Source organism: Oryx dammah, unplaced genomic scaffold (genome assembly GCF_014754425.2).
Source record: "Oryx dammah isolate SB20612 unplaced genomic scaffold, SCBI_Odam_1.1 HiC_scaffold_8, whole genome shotgun sequence".
Classification (NCBI taxonomy): Eukaryota; Metazoa; Chordata; class Mammalia; order Artiodactyla; family Bovidae; genus Oryx; species Oryx dammah.
In genome coordinates this window covers 32,428,975-32,436,564 of record NW_024070192.1, presented here as the reverse complement: position 1 = coordinate 32,436,564, position 7,590 = coordinate 32,428,975, and the positions used below count along the sequence as shown (strand labels likewise).

The 7,590-nt window shown below is 47.2% G+C and overlaps 1 pseudogene; it reads left to right on the top strand.

Moving 5' to 3' along the window:
* Positions 1 to 461: 461 nt before the first annotated feature.
* LOC120866637 lies at positions 462 to 7,080 on the top strand (annotated as a pseudogene).
* Positions 7,081 to 7,590: the final 510 nt, after the last annotated feature.

The following is a 7,590-nucleotide window of genomic DNA, read 5'->3' as shown; positions in this document are numbered from 1 at the left end:
TCCCAGGCAAAAGTACTGGAGTGGGTTGCCATTTCCTTCTCAAGAGGATCTTCCTGACTCAGGAGTCGAACCCACTTCTCCTGCATTGCAGGTGGATTCTTTACTGCTGAGCCATCGGGGAAGCCTGCTTATCTCGAATGGGCTTGTTTAAATCTCTGCGGGGGGGCGGGGGTACCTGGCTGATGGCTGATCAAGATTGGCCTTTGCTGGGGCATGTGGGTTCCAGTCACGTGTTTCTTATCTCCCTTCTGGGCCAGAGAGCCGGCCCAGGCTTGCCCTTCTCATGGTGGTGGTGGAAATGCGAGAGAACATGTCTCAGAGTGCAAGTCATTTCAAGTTCTGTGTGTGTCATTCTCACTGGCATTCCATTGGCCCAAGCAAGGTCCAGGGATGAGCCCAAAGCCAGGTGGTGGGGTAGGCCACCCCCATCCCACCCACAGTGGAAGGTCCTGCCAAGCTACATGGCCAAGAGTGGAATACAGGGGAAAAAGGTGAGGAATCAGCGTCAGTGCATCTACCTACCAAGGACTGTGCCAAAAAATGCATACTTCCTAGAAATAGGATCTCAGACCAGTTTTTCACTGTAGCCCATATACAACAAGCAGATGTTTGTTGAATGAATGTTTGTTGTCTTCTGTAGAGTCTCTGTGCTAGATTCTGGGGAGACAGAATTAAAACAAGGAGGCTTCTAGCCTCAAGGCACGGCCACTGTCCATGGTTTCTGAGAGCCGCTGCTCAGGGGCTGGGGTCAGGAGGTGGGAGGACAGCCTTTGGCTTGCATCATGATGAACTCTTGAGGGTGAAAGTCAAGGAATGATAGGCCTTTGCAGGGGACACAATATGTGGATATGCTTGACTTCCCAGCTTTCCGGACTGGATGATCGTGTACAGACCATAAGCTTTGCAAATACGCATACATGTGGACGTAAAAAATGCAAGTGGAGACCCCCTATTTATTGGTGTCACACAATGAATAATGCATTTTCTTAGCAGCTAGCTCCAGAATCGCTTTCAGAGAAGGAAATTGCCTCGGTCCAATGGAAATATCTTGATAAGCTGCTCAGGGCAGAAGGCAAGACCCCGAGGGCATGGATCAATTTGTTTCCACCTCACTAGGAAGGAGAGAGCAAGGGGGCATGAGGATGGGGTAAGAGGAGGAGATAAGACCTGGGGTGGCAAACCACAGCCCAGACCTGAGTCAGAGAAAAGAGCAAGAAATCCCTGAGAGAAACCAGTAAAATTAAAAAAGAAAAAAAATCCCTGGGCCTTTGCAGAAAATGTCTAGTAAGTGGTTTTTGGCAGATAGCCGAGAGGTGTTCTGTGCTTGTGACCCTGAAGTTTACAGCATGGTCCAGTGCATTTTGTTTGTTCGGGTTTCATTGTTTGTCTTTATTATGCTTTTGTGAGAACTGAGAAGAGGACAGAACTACTCATTAGGATCAGTGTGGCCCCAAACACAGACAGGTTTGGAAGCAGAGCCAGGCAGGCAGAGGGGCCCAGGCTCACCTTAAGAACCGGGGAAGGATTTGGACACCCAGAGATCATGGCACCCAGGGCTGGCCCAGGCTCAGTGAGCTGGCACGTCTGGGGGGTCTGTGTCTAATACTGGCCAATGACACTCTCTGGACTTCCCTGGTGGCTCAGTGGTAAAGCATCCACCTGCTGATGCAGGAGACGTGGGTTCAGTCCCTAGGTCAGGAAGATCCCTGGAGAAGGAAATGGCAAGGAAAGGGCCCTCTGACGATTCAGAGTCTGGAATATGGACAGGGACCAGGAGAGTAGAAAGAAAACCTAGAGAAGAGCATCCAGTAGTCTTGCCTAGAAAATCCCGTGGACAGAAGAGCCTGGCAGGCTACAGTCCATGGTAGCCCAAAGAGTTGGACATGACTTTGCAACTAAATAACAAGAAGCAACTCTCTCTACTTGTGTAACTTTGGGCTGGTTTCTTAAATTCTTTCTGCCTCTTGTTTTTTTTTTTTTTTTTCCCAGCTTTCAGCTGGGGTTATACTATTAGCATCTCCATGAAGTCCTTGGGAGAGTTTAGTGAATTAATGGATAAAAGGCACAAAAAGCAGCTCAGGATATATACATGCACACATGTCAGCTATCACAGTCTGAGTTACTTTTACTGTTGTTTTGGTTATCAAGAGCTGACATCTGGGTAGCCGTGGAGGAGCGGACAGGAAGGAACACAGGACTGGGAATCAGAAAGCCAGTGACGGGTCTTAACTCTGCCCCTGGGTGTCATGTGACCTTGAGAAAGTCACCTCCCCTTTCAGGGCTGCAAGCTTCCCTCTCCTCTTTAACGCGAGCGAGCTTGAAGAGGTTCTCGCCCTGGGTTGTCCTCCCCCCTTGACCTGCAGGGGGCGCCGTGGCCCCACAGCCTAGCCCGTGGGCTCCCTACCCCACACAGCCTGACTTGACATTGAAGGAGGAGCCCGGGGGTTGCAGTCCACTCAGAAATCCATTTTCCCCACTCAGCATAACGCTGCAGTGAGGCTGACTTGGTGTGTTTGCTTACGCCCCTTGGGAAGTTATTTCCCTCTGCCCGTAATTACCTGATACCCAGGCACTGCTGTGCAAAATTCGCCTCAGATACATTTTGTAAAGTCATCTAGACCAGCTCGGCTTTGATTAAAATGTGCAATCTTCCCCCAGGCTTTGGCACCTTGTTAAATAACTGCACCTCCAGCGAGAAAGTAAACAGCACCCTCTGGGACACAGAGAATGAGATAAAATCCTGGTTCACTTCCGGCAGACACTTTACCCTTCACTCCGCCCCCCTCCCCAACCGGGGGTCAAGTGCGATGAAGCAGAACAGAGTCCCCCACCCTGTCCTGGCTCCACTGCTAGCCAATTTAGGCCCCGTCCGGGGGAAAGACTGGTCAAGAGTTTTTCGGTTCAGTTCAGTTCAGTTCAGTTCAGCCGCTCAGTCGTATCCAACTCTTTGTGACCCCCATGAATCGCAGCACGCCAGGCCTCCCTGTCCATCACCAACTCCCGGAGTTCACTCAAACTCAAGTCCATGGAGTTGGTGATGCCATCCAGCCATCTCATTCTCTGTCGTCCCCTTCTCCTCTTACCCTCAATCCCTTCCAGCATCAGAGTCTTTTCCAATGAGTCAACTCTTTGCATGAAGTGGCCAAAGTACTGGAGTTTCAGCTTTAGCATCATTCCTTCCAAAGAACACTCAGGACTGATCGCCTTTAAGATGGACTGGTTGGGTCTCCTTGCAGTCCAAGGGACTCTCAAGAGTCTTCTCCAACACCACAGTCCAAAAGCATCAATTCTTCAGCGCACAGCTTTCTTCACAGTCCAACTCTCACATCCATACATGACCACTGGAAAAACCATAGCCTTGACTAGATGGACTTTTTTTGGCAAAGTAGCGTCTCTGCTTTTGAATATGCTATCTAGGTTGGTCAAAACTTTCCTTCCAAGCAGTAAGCGTCTTTTAATTTCATGGTTGCAATCACCATCTGTAGTGATTTTGGAGTTTTTGCTCCCTGGGAACTCAGCTGGGCTGCAGGCAACATCATGAAGGGACGTCTTCTGAATTGCCCAGGACTCATTGTGAGGGGTCAGGGCAGGCGCCAGACCCGCTGCTCTTTGGAGGGCACTGCCATGCTGCGGTGAGGGTGACAGTGGTAATTTAGTCTCAGTGTTCTCACAAATTAATGATGTTGTTGTCGTTCAGTCACTAAGTTGTGTCTCTTTGCGACCCCAAAGACTGCAGCACGCCAGGCTCCCCTGTTCTTCACCATCTCCCTGAGTTTGCTCATTGCTCATATTCACGTCCATTGAGTCAGTGATGCCATCCAACCATCTCATCCTCTGTCACCCCCTTCTCCTCATGCCCTCAATCTTTCCCAGCATCTGGGTCTTTTCCAATGAGTCAACTCTTCACATCAGGTGCCCAAAGCATTGGAGCTTCAGCACCAATCTTTCCAGTGAATATTCAGGGTTGATTTCATTTAGGATTGACTTGTTTGATCTTCTTGCTGTCCAAGGGACTCTCAAGAGTTTTCTCCAGCACCATAGTTTGAAAGTATCAATTCTCCGGCATTTAGCCTTCTTTATGTCCAACTCTCTCACATTTATACATGACTACTAGAAAAACCATAGCTTTGAATATAGGGACCTTTGTCAGCAAAGTGATTTCTCTGCTTTTTAATACACTGCCTAGGTTGGTCATAGCTTTTCTTCCAAGGAGCAAGTGTTTTTGAATTTCATGACTGTAGTCACCATCTGCAGTGATTTTGGACCCAAAAAAAACAAAGTCCGTCACTGTTTCCATTTTTTCCCCATCTCTTTCAGCATTTCACTTTAGCCTTTTGGTCTTCCTTTCTTATTTTATGAAACGAGGAATTTGACATTGCAGACAGCTCTGGGTGAAACCCACTTTTTCCCCTTGCTGTACTAAGACCTTGAGCAGGTGACTCATAAATACCTCTCCAAGACTCAGTTGGTGGCTGAAAGTTGACGTGAGGATTAGATCCCTTGAATCATGTGTTTAACTTGTAACCACAGTATCGGGCACAGTGATGGTGCCTGTGGGGGCAGTAGCATGGTGGTTTGGAACAAGCCAGGTCAGATTTGAATTTGAAACTTCAGTTCGGTCACTCAGTCATGTGCAACTCTTTGCCACCCCATGGACTGCAGCACACCAGGCTCCCATGTCCATCACCAACTCCTGAAGCTTGCTCCAACTCATGTCCATTGAGTCAGTGATGCCATCCAACCATCTCATCCTCTGTCGTCCCCTTCTCCTCCTGCCTTCAATCTTTCCCAGCATCAGGGTCTTTTCCAGCGAGTCAGCTCTTCGCATCAGGTGGCCAAAGTATTGGAGTTTCAGCTTCAGCATTAGTCTTTCCAATGAATATCTGGACTGATTTCCTTTAAGGTTGACTGATTTGAAACTTGGTCTTATCAAATTTTGGCTGTGGCCGTGAGCAACTTGCTTATCTTCTGTGAGTCTCTGTTTCCTAATCTGCAAATAAAAATGATAAATATCTATTTTATAAGGTGAGAGGAGGGTGAGATTGCAAGAGAAGATCTGTATTACGGCTCTATTAATGGTCTTATATAAAGTAAGTGCTCCCTCAGTGTTTGTGTAAGAGTAAGTGTTTCGGCCAAGTGATGATAATGACCAATGGCACAGTGAGCTGGTTTCGAGCTCCAGAATCTTTGGGAAGTCAATCCAAGATGACGTCCTAACTACTGAGGTCCAGGAAGAGATGGATGCTGTTTGGAGAGACTGTGAAAAGTTATTTTTTGCTTGTATTACAACTCCAAGATATGGGAATTGAGAATATAATCATTAGACTGATGTATATTCTTCTCGAATTTTCCTTCTTGTTCTGAAGAGTATGGCAAGGAACAAGAGTGGGAAAAAGCAGACCGTCTGACACCTTTTCGGTTTGCTATTCATCCTTTTATCCACGTCTCCATTCTTCCATCCATCCATCTATCCAGTCGTTCATTCATCCAGCCATTCATCCTTGGCTAAGCTCTCATTAGGTGGCCAACTGGGGGTTAGCAGACTGTGAAAGAGACCCCCTTTCCCACCACAATCTACAGCATTTGTTGTTTGAGCATTGGGAGTGAGGAAGAAGCAGAGGGAAGAATGACTTCAAGGTTTTGGATGGAAGAATTGAGGTGCTAGTTATTGAAGATTGTGTGGGATCCTGTGTGTGCGTGTGTGTGTGTTTGTGTGTCAGAGGTGAGTCAGGGGTTGGGTTTGTAAAGTTTGAGGTGCCTATTAGAAACCCAGCTGAGACGTAGAGTTGAGCTGAGATGTCTGGAATTTAGCTGGAGATAGAAATTTGGAGACCATCAGTATAAATGCCATGAGACTGGATGAGATCCCTGGACAGGAAGGTAGAGAGATAAAATAAAGCTGAGGGCTGACTCTAGGGCCCTCTGAATGTGTCAGGGTCTGGAATATGGACAGGGACCAGGAGAGAAGGCCAAAAAGGAGCAGTCGGTGATATAAAAGAAAAACCTAGAGAGAAGAGCATCCTGAAAGCAAGCATTAAAAGATTTCACAGAGAAGGGAGGGTCAAGCTTTGTCCAATGATTCTGAGGCTACGTAAGATGAAGACTGGGACGTGACCATCAGATTTGGTAACCTAGAAGTTATTGATGTCCTACATAGGACTGTGGTTGAGTAATGAGGAAGTAATTCAGGGGGGATTGGATTCAAGAGAAAAAGAGAGGAGAGAAAGTGGAAGCAACTCTAGCAAAGGATTTGAGAAGTGGGATGAGAATTGAAAGGGGTTGGAGGCACAGGAGGGCCTTTTTTTTTTTTTTGGTAGGTGATGGGAACAATTAAGAAGAGGGGGAAAGGAACTGCATAAAGAGGCACACAGATCAGCTTGAAAATGGGCACTCCAAAGGAATTCATGACAGGATTTTTTTCATCACAACCTACGATGTGTGGAATCTTAACTCCCCAACCAGGGATCAAACCCCGGCCTTCGACAGTGAAAGATTTGGTTCAGGAACCGGCGGTTCAAAATGAAGAAGCAGCAGCAGCAGCAAGAGCAGCAATCACTAAAGCCACCAAGCCAGGTCCTTCCAGCCAAGGATGTGCCCACAGCATCAACCAGCCCTCATTCTTTTCTCCTTGAAGTTTCAGATTCCTATAACTCCCTCTCACTTCAGCCCTTAGACTCTTTCCCCTGGGCAGAGGACTCTATGATCATGGAGATTCCTACAAGTGAAGTCCAAATGCAAGATCCTCAATTGGAGAGGCTAGTGGCCTCAGTTCCTGCTTTGTACTCTGATGCATTTGACATCACCCAAATCATGGAACTGTACAGTTTTCTTGATGAGGATGACATCACCAACTCTTCCTTCTATTCTCTATATCAGTATCTCTCACCGACAAGGCCCAGTTAGTATAGAGTTCTTCTCTTATAGTCTTTGCTGATTCAGCTGTAGGTTTATTTCCTGGGCAGACCGGCTTCAGTGTGACAAGCTGGAGCTTTGCAGTCTATAGTCCACAGGACAGCCTGGAATTCCAGAACCCCTCCATTACGGTGCACTTTGGGTTTCTCTGATCCAAGTACTAATAAATATCAGTAGAGAAAAAGGAAAAAAAAAAAAAAAAGAAGAGGGGGAAAATTCAGTGATGTAGGGAACGAGGATTGTGGTGACCCAAGGACAAAAGAGCAGATAAAACCAAGGAGGGTCTTGGAATGCAGGAACGGAAAAACCAGACCCTTATGGTCCTCCCCCCCCCATGCTGTAACTATTAATGGATTTTCCATCCTCCTGAGCAGTATAACCTGTCTCCTCTCCTACCCCATAGGGAGAAGTTATTTGCCTTACTCTTCCCCACACCCAGTATACGTGCCGCATCCAACCAGCAAATGACCTGCAAGACTCCTATCCCACTCCTTGTACCCTGGCTATAAATGTGGACTAAGAAAAAAAAAGTGGGCTGAGGACCCCCTGCACATGTCTCCCACTCTAATAAACTTTATTCTCCTCTCATTCTGCCTCATGTCTGGAAATTCTTTCCAACCCGCGCCTGGACCACGTCAAGGATGACTGACTGATCAATAACTTTGGTGTTGAAAAAAG